Genomic DNA, 19,863 nt, shown 5'->3' with positions numbered 1-19,863 from the left:
GGCCGGGGAGAGCACGCCGCTGCTGAAACGGAGCCGGCAACCGGCAGGTGAGGGGGGGAGGAGGGATACTGGGAATTGGGGGGCTGTGCAGATAGGTGACCATGGCGAGGCTGTGCAGGGGAGGACATGGGGGGCTGTGCAGGGGAGGACATGGGGGCTGTGCAGGGGAGGACATGGGGGGGGCTCTGTAGGGGAGGACATGGGGGCTGTGCAGGGGAGGACATGGGGGGCTGTGCAGGGGGGTACATGGGGGGGCTGTGCAAGGGGTTACATGGGGGGGCTGTGCAAGGGGAGAACATGAGGGCTCTGTATGGAGTGTACTTTGGGTCTGTGCAGGGGGAGGACACGTGGGTCTCCTTACACTGTTTTATGGTGCGGCTCTATGCAGGGCAGTGGTGGCGGTTCAGTAGGGTCATCAAGCTGATATAGATATATATATATGAGAGAGAGAGAACTGCAAGAAGATGAAAGTCTAGAAATTTAGAAATAATAACAGCAGAGTTAGTAGTAGACTAAAAATTAGATCTTTGAGTGTAGTGTGGGCTCTTCGGATGCTTCCGGAATATCAACGACCAAAGGGGCGGCAAATTTTTCGACCGCCCCGGGCTCCACAAACAGTTGCTACGCCACGGAGCTGCAGGAATGTATAATGTGTATAATGTGCACAGTAATGAATGTTCTAAATATTCACTGTCATTACCAAGAATTATCCGTGTTATATGGCCGGAACAAGATGCAGTGCCACCGACGGCGCGCAGGCAGGTAAATAGGATGGTTTTTTTTCTTAACAGGAATCATACATACAAAGATAGGGGATAAGGAGCCATGCTGACAATGACAGGGACGGGGGAACCATGCATACCACGGTAGGGATGAGTGGTCAATGCACACCCGGCTTATACTCAAGTCAATAAGTTCACCCAGGTTTTCGTGGCAAAAGTAGGTGCCTCGGCTTATACTCTGGTCGGCTAGACCTGGTCTGGTCTAGAGTCACAGCAGTTACAAAACCTTTTACACAGGTGCCACTATCGCTCTCCTTCATTTTTTGTTTTTAACAATTTTTCCCTGGATCTGTAGCTGGATATTTCCTGCTTTTGAATTGCCTCCTATATACAGTATGAGCCTGCACATCGCTTCCTATATACAGTATGAGGCCGCATATAGCCTCCTATATACAGTATGAGGTCGCGTATAGCCTCCTATATACAGTATGAGCCTGCACATCGCTTCCCATATACAGTATGAGGCCACATATAGCCTCCTATTTACAGTATGAGCCTGCACATTGCTTGCTATATACAGTATGAGGCCGCATATAGCCTCCTATATACAGTATGAGCCTGCACAGCGCTTCCTATATACAGTATGAGTCTGCACATAGTCTCCTACATACAGTAGGAGGCCGCATATTGCTTCCTATATACAGTATGAGCCTGCACATCGCTTCCTATATACAGTATGAGGCCGCATATAGCCTCCTATATACAGTATGAGCACCCATATATAGCCTCCTGAATGCAGTGTTTACCTCCTATATACAGTATGAGCCTGCACATAGCCTCCTATATACAGTAGCAAAAAAAACATGATTGAATGAGAGTAATGGTTTTGGGTCCTTTCTGTAAAAATCGTATGGGTATCTTTTTAGTCTTGGTTTTAGTTTTCTGTTTTTAATTATTTTTTCCTGTGCTTATACTCCAGTTCTCTATCTTCGCATCGCAATATATGATCTGGCATGGAATTCATTGTTGAGGGCATTTCAAGATTTTATGAAGAAACACTCCTCTCACAAGAAATCTACGGCTCTTTTCGTACCCATTGGGTCTTCAATATTTCATGTTATTTGTTCACATTTTTATTCATTTTTTCTTTTTTTGTTTATTTCATTTATATTTTTGTTTTATTTTTATATATATTTTTTTCACTCATTTTTTATTTTTTTCACAATTTTCTTTGTATATTTGTGCTATGTATTATTCATTATACATAATTGTGTGTATAATTACTTTATGATATATGACATTTGATGTATGTATTGAATGCCATGTGTTATTTTTATGTACATTTGTTTTTTTAACAGAGACATGATATATAGTTGTTATAGTTATATGATGCACATACACTTTCATATAGCCTGCATACACATTATGCTAATTGTTAAAAAAAATTTTATTGCTTGCATAGTGTGCTTATAATTGACACATATGTGTGTGCCTTTGCACTCTATGTCAGGCATATTCACTTTAATGGTTCATACACACCGCTATAATTATTTCAGCATCATTATGTTTTATCCCCTCACTTTCAACACTTGCTATCACTTTAAATAGTGATTATTATTCTTCATAATTATTTTATTTTCTTGTCCTCACTTGAGCGCATGCCCAGTTCAGTCCTCCCTAGGAGCCTTCTGACGTGCTCAGTCTGGTATGTGGCTGTCTCTGGCTGTTTTGCAGCTTGAGCCGCTTTCATGCTGATGATAGACTCGCTGTACATAGTGGGGACTCAACAGCGCATGCGCCGATAATGCTGTGGACGTTTAGAACTGGATACTATTGACGTCATTGTGGACACTACAGCGCAGGTCCTGAATTTTACAAGCTTTATTAGGGAAAGCGGTTTATTGGTTGACCGCACTATATAAACTAGATCCGGGGCACTTGTAAACCACGCCTCCTGAGGAAGCTGCGGCGTAACGCGTGTAGGGGCGGCAGGTTTTACAGCGACATACACAGCACATGTAAGTTGTTACTTTCTAATGCAGTCCTTGTATCTTACTCTGGAATTTGCATAGACAGTTTTTACTCTGTGTACACTTAACGCCTACCAGGCTTATTTGATACAAGGCACTTATGCACGTTATATTCAGCAGTTTACTCTGGGCACTTATTGTATGCAAAACCTTATCTGGGCATACATATTATGTAAATGGAGAGTTTGCTGTTTACTATGCATTCTATTTGTGAAAGGAAAGCAAAGAAACTACATGTTTTATACAGATAAAAACTTTATTAACTGCTATATTGTGTTTATGTCTGCTGTAACTTGCATTTAGCATTTATGCTCTGTTAATTATTCTAAATAAATAATTTAGCTTGAAAAGTCTTAGTTACTCACCGGTTAACGGTATTTTTCGGAGTCCATGACAGCACCACCTGAGAGAGGGGATCCGCCCTTTAGGAACAGGAAACTTACAGATACAAAAAGGGCGGCACCTCTCCCACGCATCAGTTGGATTACAGAGCACAGAGGACCACAATGGTTAATAGCATAACTTATATACAATACACAACTATTTAAATTACCCGTGTACGTATAAGAAGAAGTGCACACCCAAATTAAACTAAAGGGAGGGAATATACGGGTGCTGTCATGGACTCCGAAAAATACCGTTAACCAGTGAGTAACTAAGACTTTATTCGGTCGTCCATGACAGCACCACCTGAGAGAATAATAACTACTTTAGGGAGGGACTACAGCCTGCAGCACCCTTATCCCAAAAGAGAGGTCTGTGGAAGCACCCAAGTCTAGCCTATAATGACTATAAAAGGTGCTCGGAGAGGACCAAGTAGCCGCCTTACATATCTGGTCGATGGAGACTTCTGATCTCTCGGCCCACGAGGTCGCCATGGCTCTGGTGGAATGTGCCCTCAGCTTCCCGGGTGGCGACCTGCCTTTTGAGGTGTATGCTAAGGCAATCGCTTCTCTAATCCACCTGGCTAGTGTATTCTTTGATACTCTACAACCTTTCCTAGGGCCTTGGTGGGAAATAAACAGGGCATCCTCTTTCTTCCAAGGATCGGTAGCTGCCACATATTCTATAAGGCACTTCCTAACATCCAGGGTATGTAGTTTCTCTTCCTTCTTATTAGCCGGATTAGGGAGGAAGGATGGAAGGACTACTTCCTGAGTCCTATGAAAGTTAGAAACCACTTTAGGTAAATACGCTGGATCAGGTGTGAGTATTGCTCTATCATTTTTAATCTGTATATAAGGAGGACGCCTAGATAATGCCTGGATATCGCTAGCTCTGCGAGCAGAGGTTAGAGCTACCAGGAACGCTACTTTGAGGGACAGGTTTTTTATGGAAGCTGATGAAATAGGTTCGAATGGAGCTTCCGTCATGGCCGTGAGGACTAGATTCAAGTCCCATGGCATGAATCTATCCTTCACTACCGGCCTGGATCTTCCTGCTGCTTTAATGAATCTACTGATCCAGTAATAACTCGCGATGTTGCAGCTAAAGAGGGCCCCTAAGGCTGCTACTGGTACTTTAAGGGTACTAGTGGAAAGCCCCATGTCCAGACCTTTCTGAAGAAATTCTAAGATCTGATTTATAGGTGTTGAACCCCCAGCGACTATTCCCGAGCTGTGAAGGAATTTCTTCCAAATTCTAACATAGATCTTGGTAGTAATGGCCTTTCTACTTTTAAGAAGGGTATTAATTAAGTCTGTGGAGAAGCCTTTATCTTTTAAGAGCGCCCGCTCAAACTCCACGCCGTCAGATGTAGGCCAGCCACCTGAGGATGGAAGACTGGGCCCTGGGATAGGAGATCCGGGATGTCCGGAAGAACCCAAGGATCGGACACCGACATGGTCCTGAGGCAAGAAAACCAAGCCCTCCTGGGCCAAAATGGGGCGATGACTATAACCCTTGCTCTGTCTTTCCTGATCTTTCTCAACACCAAGGGTAGTAGCGATAGGGGAGGGAAGGCATATGCTAGCCTGAAGTCCCACTTTATCAGAAAGGCATCTACTGCCAGGGGGTTGTCTCTGGGATTTAGGGAGCAGAATAGTCTCAATTTTCTGTTTTCTTTGGTGGCGAAGAGGTCTGCCTCTGGCTGTCCCCACCTTTGCACAATCAGGTGGAAGATCGAGATGTTTAGGGACCATTCTCCTTGCCTTAGCAGATTGCGGCTTAAGAAATCTGCCATAATGTTTTCTTTCCCTTTTATGTGTAGCGCTGTCAAAGATAGAAAATGCTGCTCTGCTAGTTGGAACAACCGTTCTGTCACATTCATCAGGGGTTTGGAACGAGTCCCACCTTGGTGGTTGATATAAGCCACGGTGACCTGATTGTCGGAGAGCACTCGCACATGATGGCCCTGCAGATACATAAGTAGCTTCTTAGCTGCCTGTTCTACTGCTGTCAATTCTTTCAAATTAGATGACATATTTATCTGGTGCTGGTCCCATAGGCCCTGGACCACGACCTCACCCATATGAGCCCCCCCAGCCGGAAGGGCTAGCATCCGTAGTGACTATGCGGGATATGTCGAATTCCCAGGGAACTCCTCTGGATAAATTATCCTTGTCCAGCCACCACTCTAGGGACTCCCTTGTGTTTCGGGACAAGGTTAGCTGGCCCTCTAAGTAACCTCCGAGGATTCTTTGATGCAGTAAAACCTCACCCTGAAGTGTTCTTGAATGAAACTGGGCCCACTGCACCGCTGGGATACAGGAGGAAAGGGAACCCAGAAGGGACATGGCTTTCCTAAGGGACATGGTGGGGTTATTGGAAGCATTTAGGACCTGATAGTGTAAACGAACAAGCTTCTCCGGAGGCAGACGGCATTCCTGTTTCTCAGAATCTAGAATCAGGCCTAAAAACTGCTGGCTTTTCATCGGCTGTAACCGAGATTTTTTGATATTCAGCAGCCATCCTAACCGCTCCAGGGCAGACATTGCCCTCTGTAGCTGTTCCGTACAATGTTTTGCCGTTTTTCCTATAATCAGGAAGTCATCTAAGTAGGGTACTACTAGAATGTCAGATTCACGTAGATGGGCCATAACTTCCGCTACTACTTTGGTAAATACCCGGGGAGCGACTGCCACCCCAAAGGGGAGGGCCGCGTATTGGAAATGTTCAACTGACCCATTTAACTGAACCGCCACTCTGAGGAAGCGCTGATGAGCTGCATGAATGGGTATATGGTAGTAAGCATCTTTCAAATCCAACACCACCGTAAAGCAGTTTTGAAACAATAATTTTATTGTTGAATTAATTGTTTCCATTTTAAACGGGCGTATAACCAAGAATTCATTAAGGGACTTAAGATTAATTATAGTCCTAAAGGAACTGTCTGGCTTGCGGACCAGGAACAGAGGGGAGTAGAAACCTTTCCCCTTTCACCTTCTGGAACCACAGTTAGGACCTTCTTAAGGCAAAGATCATGAACCTCGGCCTCCAGGGCAGCTTGTTCTGATGTGGAGGACCTGATTGGGGTGACCCTAAATCGATCATGGGGAACCCGGGTGAATTCCAGTTGTAGACCCGTAGCTATCACGCCCCGTATCCAATTACTATCCGAAATCATGGACCAGGCTGGGTAGAAGGCAGCTAGTCACCCCCCTACCAGGGCCTCTAGTCATTGGGGCGGCTTTTTAGTGTCCCGTGCTGGACCTTCCTGGCGCCCCCCTCCTCCGAACATGAAACCTGTACCTCTCCTTCTTTTGTCATCCCATCTGCCCTGATCTCTGGACGACCTTCTACGGAAATATCCTTTCCTGGTAAAGGGGCGTCTATAAGAAGGATTCGGGAGGCTCGGAAACTTCTTTTTATCATCCCCGGCTTTCTCTAACAGTTCATCCAGGGCAGAGCCAAATAGATATTCTCCCTCGCAAGGAATGGAGCAGAGTCGTGACCTGGCCTGGATATCCCCTGGCCAGCATTTTAACCAGAGGGCCCTTCGAGCTGCGTTAGATTACCCTGCGGATCTAGCCGCCATCCTTGCAGAGTCTGCTGAGGCATCGGCCAGGAAAGCAGCGGCACTCTGGATAATTGGTAGGGTTTTCCGAATGGATGCTCTTGAGGCTCCATCTCTCAGATGGGAATCCAGTTGATCTAGCCAGACCATCATGGATCTGGCTGTACAAGTGGCAGCTATCGCTGGTCTTAGGGCGTCTGCTGACATCTCCCATGATCCCTTTAGAAAGGAATCCGCTTTTTTATCCAGCGGGTCTTTTAGGGAAGCCATGTCATCGAAAGGGATGGAAGATTTTCTGGAGGCTTTGGCTACTGCCGCATCCAGTTTAGGGGCCTTAACCCATCTGTTCACCACTGGGTCATCAAATGGGTACCTTCGTTTGAAGGCCGGTGGCAAGGAGCCTCTTTTTTCGGGTTTTTTCCACTCCCTATCTATTAAGCTCTGGACCTTATCATTTAAAGGGAAGGCCCTGCGCTTCCTGGGATCTAGACCTCCGAACATCACGTCTTGTGCCGAAATTTCTGGTTTTGAGTCTGTTACTCCCATGGTGGACCTTATTGTTTTAACTAGTTTGTCCATCTGGTCTAACGGGAAGCAGAAACGGCTCGAGTCTTCATCCGAAGAAGACGAAGTGGAGGCCGGGGAATCCGAGGAGTCATTGTTCCTAGGAGCAACCGAGGACTCCAAACCTGAGAAGCTAACTTCTCTCCCCCTAGAAGAATCCCTTTTTGACAGGGCTTTCATTTCTGTCCTGATTATTTCTCTCAGGCTTGTGGTGAAATCTGGCGTTTCTTCCGCTACCTGTAAGGACGGGAGAGAATGTAAGGGCCTGTCAGTCTATCCCTGGCCCTCATTCCCTTCCAACCCCTACCGTTTGTCGCACACATGGCTGACAATCTTTTGGGGTGGCCGTCTGGCAAGGGGTAACTACAGAGGGCACATTCCCTGTGCTTCTGTTTTCCCGTAGCTTTCCTCCCCTGCAAAAAATACATAAGGGAACACTGCATCAGGGTACATTCACGAATATCTCTTACCCATGCAGGTGAGGCAGGTACCGGATCACGGAGGGAGGCAGGAGGGTCCTTTAGTCTGGAGGAACTTCCGCGGCTCTGTTCACTCGATCGTTTTTTCTTCTGCTGGCCACTCGCATGAGGCTTCGCCACGGCCTCCTTCTGTGGCCGCTCCTGTATCTCGTCCTGCTGCTCTATGGGGGCTTCTGTCATATCCATCGCTGGGCCTTCAGAAGCACCCCCGCAGCGTTGCCTCCTGCCTTTTAAGGCCTCCCTGTACCCGGGTCAGCAGGGTTCTGGCGTGGCACCTCCCCAGCATCCGCGACCCCCCCTGCATGCTCCGCCTCCCCCCCACCCCTCGCCACGGGTACAGCGCGTCCCCCCGGACCGCCGCGCACACGCGGCGCACACTGGAAAGCCGGCCAGCACCCGACTTCCGGTTTCGGCATCCCCGGCTCCGCCCCTTCCGCCGCGTCACTTCCACCGTGCGTCAGAGACTGCGGGAGCGCGCGGAACGGAGCCGGCAGGGCGCCCCCGGCTCCGGTGTGCCCGCCGCCCCCACATGCGCCCGCCTGCGCCCGACGACTGTGCGCGACCGCCGACCCGGACGCGGGAGGATGACCGGACCCCAGGGGGAGACTCAGGAGGGGCGTATACGTACCTGGTGCCCGCACTTTGGAGACGGCTGTCCACCGGACCCTATGCTCCACCTGCTCCAACCACAGCCGTGGCGACCTACCCGGCCCCACCGTGGTGCTTCCAGGGACCCCGAACTGGACCGAGGTAGGAGATCCCCCCGCTACCTGAGGCGTTCAGCCGGCCTGGGAATCCCTCGTCGACTCCATGACGGACGATCTGTAGGGAGTCCTGTCCTCTAGGAACAGGAAACTAACTGATGCGTGGGAGAGGTGCCGCCCTTTTTGTATCTGTAGGTTTCCTGTTCCTAAAGGGCGGATCCCCTCTCTCAGGTGGTGCTGTCATGGACGACCGAATAAAACTCCAATTTTGATCTCTTGTGATGCTTAATAGCTCATTTATGAGATTTTTTTTTGCCATTATATTTCCAGTGAGTTGAGCCTTTGAAGAATTTTTTTCCAGTATTTGGGATATATTTGTACTTTATCCTATATACAGTATGAGCCTGTACATCGCTTCCTATATACAGTATGAGGCTGCATATAGCCTCCTATATACAGTATGAGCCCACATAGCCTCCTGTATACAGTATGAGGCCGCATATAGCCTCCTATATACAGTATGAGCCCACATAGCCTCCTGTATACAGTATGAGGCCGCATATAGCCTTCTATATACAGTATGAGGCCGCATATAGTCTCCTATATACAGTATGAGCCTACACATTGCTTCCTATATACAATATGAGCCCACATAGCCTCCTATATACAGTATGAGCCTGCACATCGCTTCCTATATACAGTATGAGGCCACATATTGCCTCCTATGTACGGTATGAGCCTGCACATCGCTTCCTATATACAGTATGAGGCCGCATATAGCCTCCTATATACAGTATGAGCACCCACATATAGTAACATAGTTATTAAGGTTGAAGGGAGACTTTAAGTCCATCTAGTTCAACCCATATCCTATCCTAACTTGCCCTAACATGTTGATCCAGAGGAAGGCAAAAAAAACCCATGTGGCAACAGTAAGCTTCACATTGGGGAAAAAAATTCCTTCCCGACTCCACATACGGCAATCAGACTAGCTCCCTGGATCAACGCAATATTAAGGAGACTAGTGTATATACCCTGTAATATTATACTTTTCAAGAAAGGCATCCAGTCCCTTCTTAAATTTTAGTAGGGAATCACTCATTACAACATCATATGGCAGAGAGTTCCATAGTCTCACTGCTCTTACAGTAAAGAATCCGCATCTGTGAGTATGTTTAAACCTTCTTTCCTCCAGACGTAGAGGATGCCCCCTTGTCCCCGTCACAGGTCTAAGAGTAAAAAGATCATTAGAAAGGTCTTTGTATTGTCCCCGCATATATTTATACATTGTAATAAGATCACCCCTAAGCCTTTGATTCTGCAAACTAAATAACCCCAAGTGTAATAACCTGTCTTGGTATTGCAGACCCCCTAGTTCCCTAATAACCTTGGTCGCTCTTCTCTGCACCCGCTCCAGTTCAGCTATGTCTTTCTTATACACCGGAGACCAGAACTGTACACAGTATTCTAAGTGTGGTCGCACTAGTGACTTATATAGAGGTAAAATTATGTTCTCCTCATGAGCATCTATGCCTCTTTTAATGCATCCCATTATTTTATTTGCCTTTGCAGCAGCTGCCTGACACTGGCCACTAAATGTGAGTTTGTCGTCCACCCATACACCCAGGTCTTTTTCAGTGACTGTTTTGCCCAGTGTTTTACAATTAAGCACATAATTATACAACTTGTTCGTTCTACCCAAGTGCATGACCTTACATTTATCCCGATTAAAGCTCATTTGCCATTTATCAGCCCAAGCTTCTAGTTTACATAAATCCTCCTGTAATATAAAATTGTCCTCCTCTGTATTAATTACCCTGCAGAGTTTAGTGTCATCTGCAAATATTGAAATTCTACTCTCTATGCCCCCTACAAGGTCATTAATAAATATGTTAAAAAGAAGCGGGCCCAAAACTGACCCCTGTGGTACCCCACTGCTAACCGTGACCCAGTCCGAGTGTGCTCCATTAATAACCACCCTTTGTTTCCTATCCCTGAGCCAGCTCTTAACCCACCTACACATATTTTCCCCTATCCCCATTGTTCTCATTTTATGTATCAACCTTGTGTGGCACCGTATCAAAAGCTTTTGAAAAGTCCATGTACACCACGTCCACTGCATTCCCTTGGTCCAGTCCGGAACTTACCTCTTCATAAAAGCTTATCAGATTAGACTGACAGGAAGGGTCTCTTGTAAACCCATGTTGATATTGGGTCATAAGGTTTTTCTTCTCCAGATACTCCAGTATAGTATCTCTTAGAAAACCCTCCAGGATTTTACCCACAATTGAGGTTAAACTTACTGGCCTATAATTTCCAAATTCTGTTTTTGTCCCCTTTTTGAATATTGGCACCACATTTGCTATACGCCAGTCCTGTGGTACAGACCCTGTTATTATGGAATCTTTAAAGATTAAAAATAATGGTCTATGACTGTGCTTAATTCCTGCAGTACTCGGAGGTGTATCCCATCCGGGCCCGGGGATTTGTCAATTTTAGTGATTTGTAGACTCCGCCGTACTTCCTGCTGGGTTAAGCAGGTGACATTTAACTTCCTGCTGGGTTAAGCAGGTGACATTCATAGCCTCCTGAATACAGTTTTTGCCTCCTATATACAGTATGAGCCTGCACATTGCTTCCTATATACAGTATGAGCCTGCACATAGCCTCCTATATACAGTATGAGCCTGTACATAGCCTCCTATATACAGTATGAGGCCGCATATAGCCTCCTATATACAGTATGAGCACCTACATATAGCCTCCTATGTACAGTATGAGCCTGCGCATTGCTTCCTATAAACAGTATGAGCATCCACATAGCCTCCTATGTACAGTATAAGCCTGCAAATCGCTTCCTATAAACAGTATGAGCCTGCACATCGCTTCCTATAAACAGTATGAGCCCACATATAGCCTCCTGAATACAGTATTTGCCTCCTATATACAGTGCGAGTCCCCATATAGCCTTCTATATACAGTATGAGCCTGCACATCGCTTCCTATATACAGTATGAGGCCACATATAGCCTCCTATATATAGTATGAGCACCCACATATAACCTCCTGTATACAATATGATGCTGCATATAGCCTCCTATATACAGTATGAGCCTGTACGTCGCTTCCTATATACAGTATGAGGCCGCATATAGCCTCCTATATACAGTATGAGCACCCACATATAGCATCCTGAAAGCAGTGTTTACCTCCTATATACAGTATGAGCCTGCACATTGCTTCCTATATACAGTATGAGACTGCACATAGCCTGTACATCGCTTCCTATATACAGTATGAGGCTGCACATAGCCTCCTGTATACAGTATGAGGCCGCATATAGCCTTCTATATACAGTATGAGGCCGCATATAGCCTCCTACATACAGTATGAGCCTGCACATTGCTTCCTATATACAATATGAGCCCACATAGCCTGCTATATACAGTATGAGCCTCCACATCGCTTCCTATATACAGTATGAGGCCACATATAGCCTCCTATGTACGGTATGAGCCTGCACATCGCTTCCTATATACAGTATGAGGCCGCATATAGCCTCCTATATACAGTATGAGCACCCACATATAGCCTCCTGAATACAGTTTTTGCCTCCTATATACAGTATGAGCCTGTACATTGCTTCCTATATACAGTATGAGTCTGCACAGTCTCCTATATACAGTATGAGCCTGCACATCGCTTCCTATATACAATATGAGGCCGCATATAGCCTCCTATATACAGTATGAGCCTGCACATAGCTTCCCATATACAGTATGAGGCCACATATAGCCTCCTGAATACAGTATTTGCCTCCTATATACAGTATGAGCACCCACATATTGCCTCCTGAATGCAGTGTTTACCTCCTATAAACAGTATGAGCCTGCACATTGCTTCCTATATACAGTATGAGCCTGCACATAGCCTCCTATATACAGTATGAGCCTGTACATCACTTCCTATATACAGTATGAGGCCGCATATAGCCTCCTATATATAGCCTCCTATGTACAGTATGAGCCTGCACATCGCTTCCTATAAACAGTATGAGCCTGCAAATCGCTTCCTATATACAGTATGAGCCCACATATAGCCTCCTGAATACAGTGTTTGCCTCCAATATACAGTGTAAGTCTCCATATAGCCTCCTATATACAGTATGAGCACTCACATATAGCCTCCTGAATACATTGTTTGCCACCATATTGCATCCTATATACAGTGTGAGTCCCCATATAGCTCCTATATACAGTATGAGCCCCTATATAGTATCCCATATCTAACTGCATTTACCCTGGTATCATTCATTTTCTATGAGACTGCTCTGTTCTCATATTGTGCATTTATGCATTTAGTAGGGCTTAATGGAATGATTGCGCTTGTTACACATCAACTCTAGATGCGCTCACTTATTAGACTTTGGTTGGGGCAACTTTAAAATATAATAATGATAATGGTCCTGTCTAGTGACAAGTTTATTTTACAGGCTTCTGGAGAAAGGCACAATACCAGTCATTCAAGGGTTAATTCTTTGGAACACTGAGAGGGACTTTCTAGCCAATGAAACCACAGTATAAAACACCTGTGATAACTATGGCAACTGCGCTGATGTCATAAACACATGCATCTATGATGCAGGAGAAGATTCCAGAACCACAAGTCATTCAGCCGTAGACGGAGCCATACTTGATGTGTCTGGAGACCTGGAGCTTCATCACTCCACAATGGGAGGAAGGGGACACCGCCTAGCCAGCCAGATCAGCCATAGCGCCTAGCCAGCCAGATCAATGGGGTGACAGATGTTGCAGCCAGATCTCCCTCACGTCCGGTACTCGCCGCCTTCACTTTATGTGTACGGCCTGGAGAGGTCGCATTAGGCTTCTCCAAAACAAATATGACACAATGTACAAATTCAGGTACAATTTGCTGTTACATGTTGGCACTAACCTTCTAAGCCCAAGGGAAGGGCAGTCCTGCAGCCATGGTTCCCTAGAGGTTTCCACCACAGGGGTTTTTTCCTCTCCTGAGTGCTGAAGGACGATTCTTCGTGAGTCGGGGGTTCTGCCATTTTCAGTGTCTCTTTCATAGTAATTGGCTGATTCTAAATTTCAGACACTGAAAGAAATAATAATGATGAGATTTGGAATAAAATTCGGTCAATTTAACATCCAATAAAAGTGTTTTGTGTGTTTCTTTCACAATCTTCGGTTGGTGAGATTTTGTTGGGGGATGAGGATCCAGCATCTATGATCAAGCCATGAAGCCAGATATGAAGTCAGAGCAATTTAACCCTGCGCTGGAAGACAGGACGGAGCAGAGATGACAAAGTGTGACTGCACAATTAGCACAAGTTCACACTCTTCCTCCCATTCAGATACACGAGGGGATTCAGGGCAGAGTTGGGACTAAAAAGCAGCCCTGGCACACAAAATTCACCAGCCCACATGCAATAAGTGTCCTCAACCCAAATCGTAGAACACTGATAGGTCATGTAGGATTTTGCTTTATCCGTTACCAGGGCCAAAACAAAGTATTTTGGGTGCCCAAGGCAGATGAAGCCGAAGGCGCCCATTTTGCATTTCTACCCAGCTAATTCTTCCCTTTTCCTTTAGGTATATGACATCATGTGATTAATAACTGATGAGCTAAATCCTTCTAAGTCAGGCCCATATACACTTGTATCTCATGAACCTACAACTCCCAGTATGTCCTTAACAATGGTAAGGAGATGCTGGGAGTTATCAGTCTTTATCAGACTGTGGACTATACAGGAACCATAGTACTGATGAGACGCAGTCAGTACCAATAGCTAAAAATGTACATCCTGGTACCTTATAGGTGACCTCTTCTCAGATTGAGTCTTTTCTTTCTCTTAGGCCTGTTTCACACTTCAGTTTTCTGGCGTTAGTCAAAATCCGCCAGTGTGCAAAAGCGGATCCGTTTCCGTTTTGTGGCAAACGGATGCAACTGGATCCGTTTTTTGTACGGATCCGCTTTAGACGCTAGTGCATGAAATTTAAAGTAAGGCCTGTTTCACGAGAGAGAGAGATTTAGCTGCCAGAATGGAATTTGGGGTTAAATATCATGAAAGGACATTCATTCGGGCATGCTCAGTATAAAAAGGAGGATCCGATGGCAGATTCCGTCAATTAACGGTTGGCAACGGATCCACCGCCTTTTCTCATCCACATCTCGCTTCTTAAGGCCCCTTTCACACTCCAGTCTTTTGCAATCAGTCACAATCCGTCAAAGTGTTCAGATCCGTCAAGTGGACGGATCCTGCGTATATTGCAAAAAACTGATGCACTGGACCCGTTTTTATGACTGATCCGTTGTAGCAGCCTTGCTGTAGGAATTAAAGAAACAGAATTCTGGAGTGAGAGAGAGAGAGAAGGATTTTGTGCCAGAATAGAAAAAGCAGCCGCAGGGGGTTAAAATAAAGGAAGAAAAATGATTCCGGGCATGCTCAGTTTTAAAAGACGGAATCAGTCGCTATCCGACTTTTCGACGTACACAAAAAACGTTCATCTGTCCGTTGTCTCCGGCCGACGGACAGAGATTTTCTGACGGATCCGTTGGACGACAGATGAAACGTGTGGCCATCCGTCACTAATACAAGTCTATGAGAAAAAAACGGATCCAGCATGAAAAAATGATGGAAAGCCAAAACTATAAAAATATATATATATATATATATATATATATATATATATATATATATATATATATATATATATTGTATACCAAATTATAATGTGATGACATAAAAATCTGAATAATAAATATATCAATACATCTTGCCAAAATTTGTATAATATCAGCACCAGAAAAAAATAAAAAATATGTAAAAAAAAAATGCTAAGTGCTAAAATATATCGCTCAAAAAACTTTTTTCTATTAATAATGTGTAAGTTAAATATATAGTGTAGACAATAATATCGTGAAAAGTACTACCATAATATTCTAAAAATTGCACTAAAAAGTGCTATAGTGCTGTAAAACAAAAATTGTGCAAAAGTGAAAAGTATTGCAAGATATAGAATTAAATCCACTGTAAATGATTCAGTACTATAAAGTGCTAGAGGACAAAACATACAATGCACATTGAAAATAAATGAATATACAAGTATAACCAAGAAATAATGTTCTCCAAAAAGTACTGCAATGCTATAGATGAATTGCAGAGTACTGCAAAATATGAGGGATAAATACAAATGAAAGTTTACGTATACTAAAATATGCCAAGATATAAATTACTATAATATGACCCAGTAATATAAGGTGTTATAGTGCTACACCGCCATACACATTAAGTTTGGATCTGTGACCAAGCTCACCCCAGCGAAGAGCGCTTGACACTGGACGCCAGAGTCCGTGGCTGCATGGGTACAACAGTCCCAGCAGCCAAATCCGGAGGGCAGGAGACTGCAGAGGCCTCCTGACCCCATCACACACCTGAACGCACAGCAGCATACCAGAGCCAGAGCCACCACGAAGGAGTGACACCTGTGAAAGGCTCAAGCTGCCTGCCATACAGGCAAGGACTAAAGAACCGTAAGGAATTGAGGGTAAACTGATTAAATTTGCTGATGACACAAAGCTAGGAGGGATAGATAATACTAGAGAAGAGAGAGAGAGGATTCAAAAAGATTTAAATAAACTGGAGAAGTGGGCAGCAACTAACAGAATGGTTTTTAACAGGGAGAAATGCAAAGTACTACATCTGGGCAATAAAAATGAAAAAAGCATATATATAATGGGAGGAATAGGGCTAAGTGACAGCACATGTGAAAAAGACTTGGGTATACTAATAGATCACAGAGTGAATATGAGTCAACAGTGTGATGCAGCAGCAAAAAAGGCAAATGCAATTCTAGGATGTATTAACAGAAGCATACAGTCTAGATCACGTGAAGTCATTATTTCCCTCTACTCCTCTTTGGTCAGACCTCATCTGGAATATTGTGTCCAGTTATGGGCACCACATTTTAAAAAAGACATCAACAAACTGGAGCAAGTTCAGAAAAGAGCGACCAGAATGGTGACCGGTCTGCAAACCCTGTCTTATGAGGAAAGGTTGCAGGATTTGGGAATGTTTAGTTTGCAAAAGAGAAGACTGAGAGGAGACTTAATAGCTGTCTACAAATATCTAAAGGGCTGTCACATTGTAGAAGGATCAACTTTATTCTCATTTGCACAAGGAAAGACTAGAAGCAATGGGATGAAACTGAATGGGAGGAGACACAGATTAGATATTAGAAAAAACTTTTTGACAGTTAGAGTGATCAATGAGTGGAACAGGCTGCCACGAGAAGTGGTGAGTTCTCCTTCAATGGAAGTCTTCAAACAGAGGCTGGACAGACATCTGACTGGGATGATTTAGCGAATCCTCCTTTGAGCAGGGGGTTGGACCAGATGGCTCAGGAGGTCCCTTCCAACTCTACGATTCTATGATTCTATGAACAGAGGACTGAGCATAGCTTTAGACCTCATGGGACAGCGTAGAAAGGAGGCCTCCAACCCATCTGGCTTAGTGGATCCTAAATTGCTTCCAGGCTGGCTGGATCTCCATTACCATCAGTACTCAGTGCCCTGGTTTGCAACTCAAAATGTGAGTAAAAGCGTAAAGACTGCACCCCGCTGTGTTCTCCTGTTTATTTGCTGCGTCACCTCAGGGGCATTACATCCATCATCACCATCTTTTATAATATAATTGCCCTGAGACTTAGCTCTACCTGTGGAGAGCTGTACCAACTCTGCTGCATCACCATCAGCCTCAGCGGTCTTTTTAAGCAGCGTCGGCTATCCCTTGCCGAATACCACAGGTGGCGTCACAAACTATATCTTATATAGGGTCCAGGATCCAGCAGGATGATGAGGAGCTCTCCTAGCCAGCGTCCTCTCCCGATCACGGCATAGCCACGCCCCACCTTGAGATTGTTGATATCTTTCAACAATTTTGGTTCTCAAGTCCTCACAGTTCTCATCTTCTCTTTATGTCCTCCATGCTTAGTGTGGCACAGAGACATACATTGCAAAGATTGAGTCAACTTCTCCCCTTTTTATCTGGTGTCAGGTGTTATTTTCATATTGCCCCCAATTGGTTTTAAATTCTGCCTGGAATCTGCCTTAAAAAGAGCCTCAAAACCACTGCAAAAAAGTGAATATAATCCACAGCAATCCTACACAATGATCCCCCACTTTTCGCGGGCATTACATTCTAAACCTCCAACACGATAGTTGAAAATCCCCCAAGTAAGAAACTTACATTTATTTTAGCATTTATATATTTTAAGGATTTACAAACCCCTCCCACACACTTATTTACCATTACCAGTCCCTTATTAATCGGCCCCAGTTCCTTATTAACCTTTTGCACCTTTTTATAAACACTACTTATGTTCATAAACAAATTCTACATGATGAAGATGATGAATTAGCTGTGTAGTACTGATGATTGAAGGTGATGAAAATGGGATGAATGTACAGTACTGTACTGCACAGCATGGAAGAGCATTACAGCTCTCCTATTGGCACCACTTCATCAGGAGCTTCTTCAGGTGAGGCAGTAGTATCTTCAGCCTCATCCGTAACTTTTACTACCACTAAATGCGTAACCAACCTCTTGTTCGAGTGATGAACATAGTCATGGAGAGATGCTGGTTCTGCTTCTTATGAACCATACGGAGGTCCTATTCCTCAGCCAATCGATGAAGTACATTGCCCATTATGACCATGGTTACAAGTCGATCAAGTGTTGGGCCAACCTCCTCCTCTTCTTAAACCCGTTGTTCAAACTGTTCCTCATCCTCTTCTTCACTTGCTGAAGGGTGTTTCCGTCTTCAGTAGTCATGTCACTGAAGCCCTCTCCTCCCGGTATTTTCACCAGCTTCACAGCCTAATCCACCGCAGAGTGATCCATTTCATCAAGAGAAAGTCTGACACATCATTTTCTTTATGGTTTTTTGAACATTTTTTCAATATATTTTTTGTTTTTAACCCCTTCACCCCCAAGGGTGGTTTGCACGTTCATGACCGGGCCAATTTTTACAATTCTGACCACTGTACCTTTGTGAGGTCATAACTCTGGAACTCTTCCATGGATCCCGGTGATTCTGACATTGTTTTGTCGTGACATATTGTACTTCATGTTAGTGGTAAAATTTCATTCAAATAACTTGCGTTTATTTGTGAAAAAAAATGGAAATTTGGTAAAAATTTTGAAAATTTCGCAATTTTCCAACTTTGAATTTTTATGCCCTTAAATCACGGAGATATGGCACACAAAAAACTTGATAACTAACATTTCCCACATGTTTACTTTACATCAGCACAATTTTGGAACCAAAATTTTTTTTTGTTAGGAAGTTATTAGGGTTAAAAGTTGACCAGCGATTTCTCATTTTTACAACACCATTTTATTTTTAGGACCACATCACATTTGAAGCCACTTTGAGGGGTCTTTTTGATAGAAAATACCCAAAAGTGACACCATTCTAAAAACTGCACCCCTTAAGGTGCTCAAAACCACATTCAAGAAGTTTATTAACCCTTTAGGTGCGTCACAGGAATTTTTTTGAATATTTAAAAAAAAAATGAACATCTAACTTTTTTTTCACAAAAAAAGTACTTCAGGTTCAATTTTTTTTATTTTACCAAGGGTAACAGGAGAGATTGGACTGCAAAAGTTATTGTGCAATTTGTCCTGAGTACGCTAATACCCGATTTGTGGTGGGGGAACGACTGTTTCGGCGCATGGCAGAGCTCAGAATGGAAGGAGCGCCGTTTGACTTTTTCAATGCAAAATTGGCTGGAATTCAGATCGGACGCCATGTCACGTTTGGAGAGTCCCTGATGTACCTAAACAGTGGAAACCCCCTACAAGTGACCCCATTTTGGAAACTAGACCCCCCAAGGAACTTATCTAGATATGTGGTGAGAACTTTGAACCCACAAGGGCTTTACAGAAGTTTATAACGTATAGCGGTACAATTAAAAAAATCATATTTTTTCCACAAAAATGATCTTTTCACCCCAATTTTTATTTTCCCAAGGGTATCAGGACCCTAAAAGTTATTGTGCAATTTGTCCTAAGTATGCTGATACCCCACATGTTGGGGTAAACCACTATTTGGGCGCATGGCAGAGCTCGGAAGGGAAGCAGCGCCATTTGACGTTTTTGGCTGGAATTGAGATCGGACACCATGTCGCGATTGGAAAACCCCTGATGTACCTAAACAGTGGAAACCCCCCCACAAATAACACCATTTTGGAAACTAGACCCCCTAAGGAACTTATCTAGATGTGAGGTGAGCACTTTGAACCCCCAAGGGCTTCACAGAAGTTTATAATGCCAGGGCATGAAAATAAAAAAAATCGTTTTTTTTCCACAAACATGATCAA

The sequence above is a fragment of the Dendrobates tinctorius genome, unplaced genomic scaffold, assembly GCF_039654945.1.
Source record: "Dendrobates tinctorius isolate UK_male_01 unplaced genomic scaffold, ASM3965494v1 ptg000109l, whole genome shotgun sequence".
Taxonomy (NCBI): Eukaryota; Metazoa; Chordata; class Amphibia; order Anura; family Dendrobatidae; genus Dendrobates; species Dendrobates tinctorius.
This window is presented reverse-complemented; position numbering follows the sequence as displayed.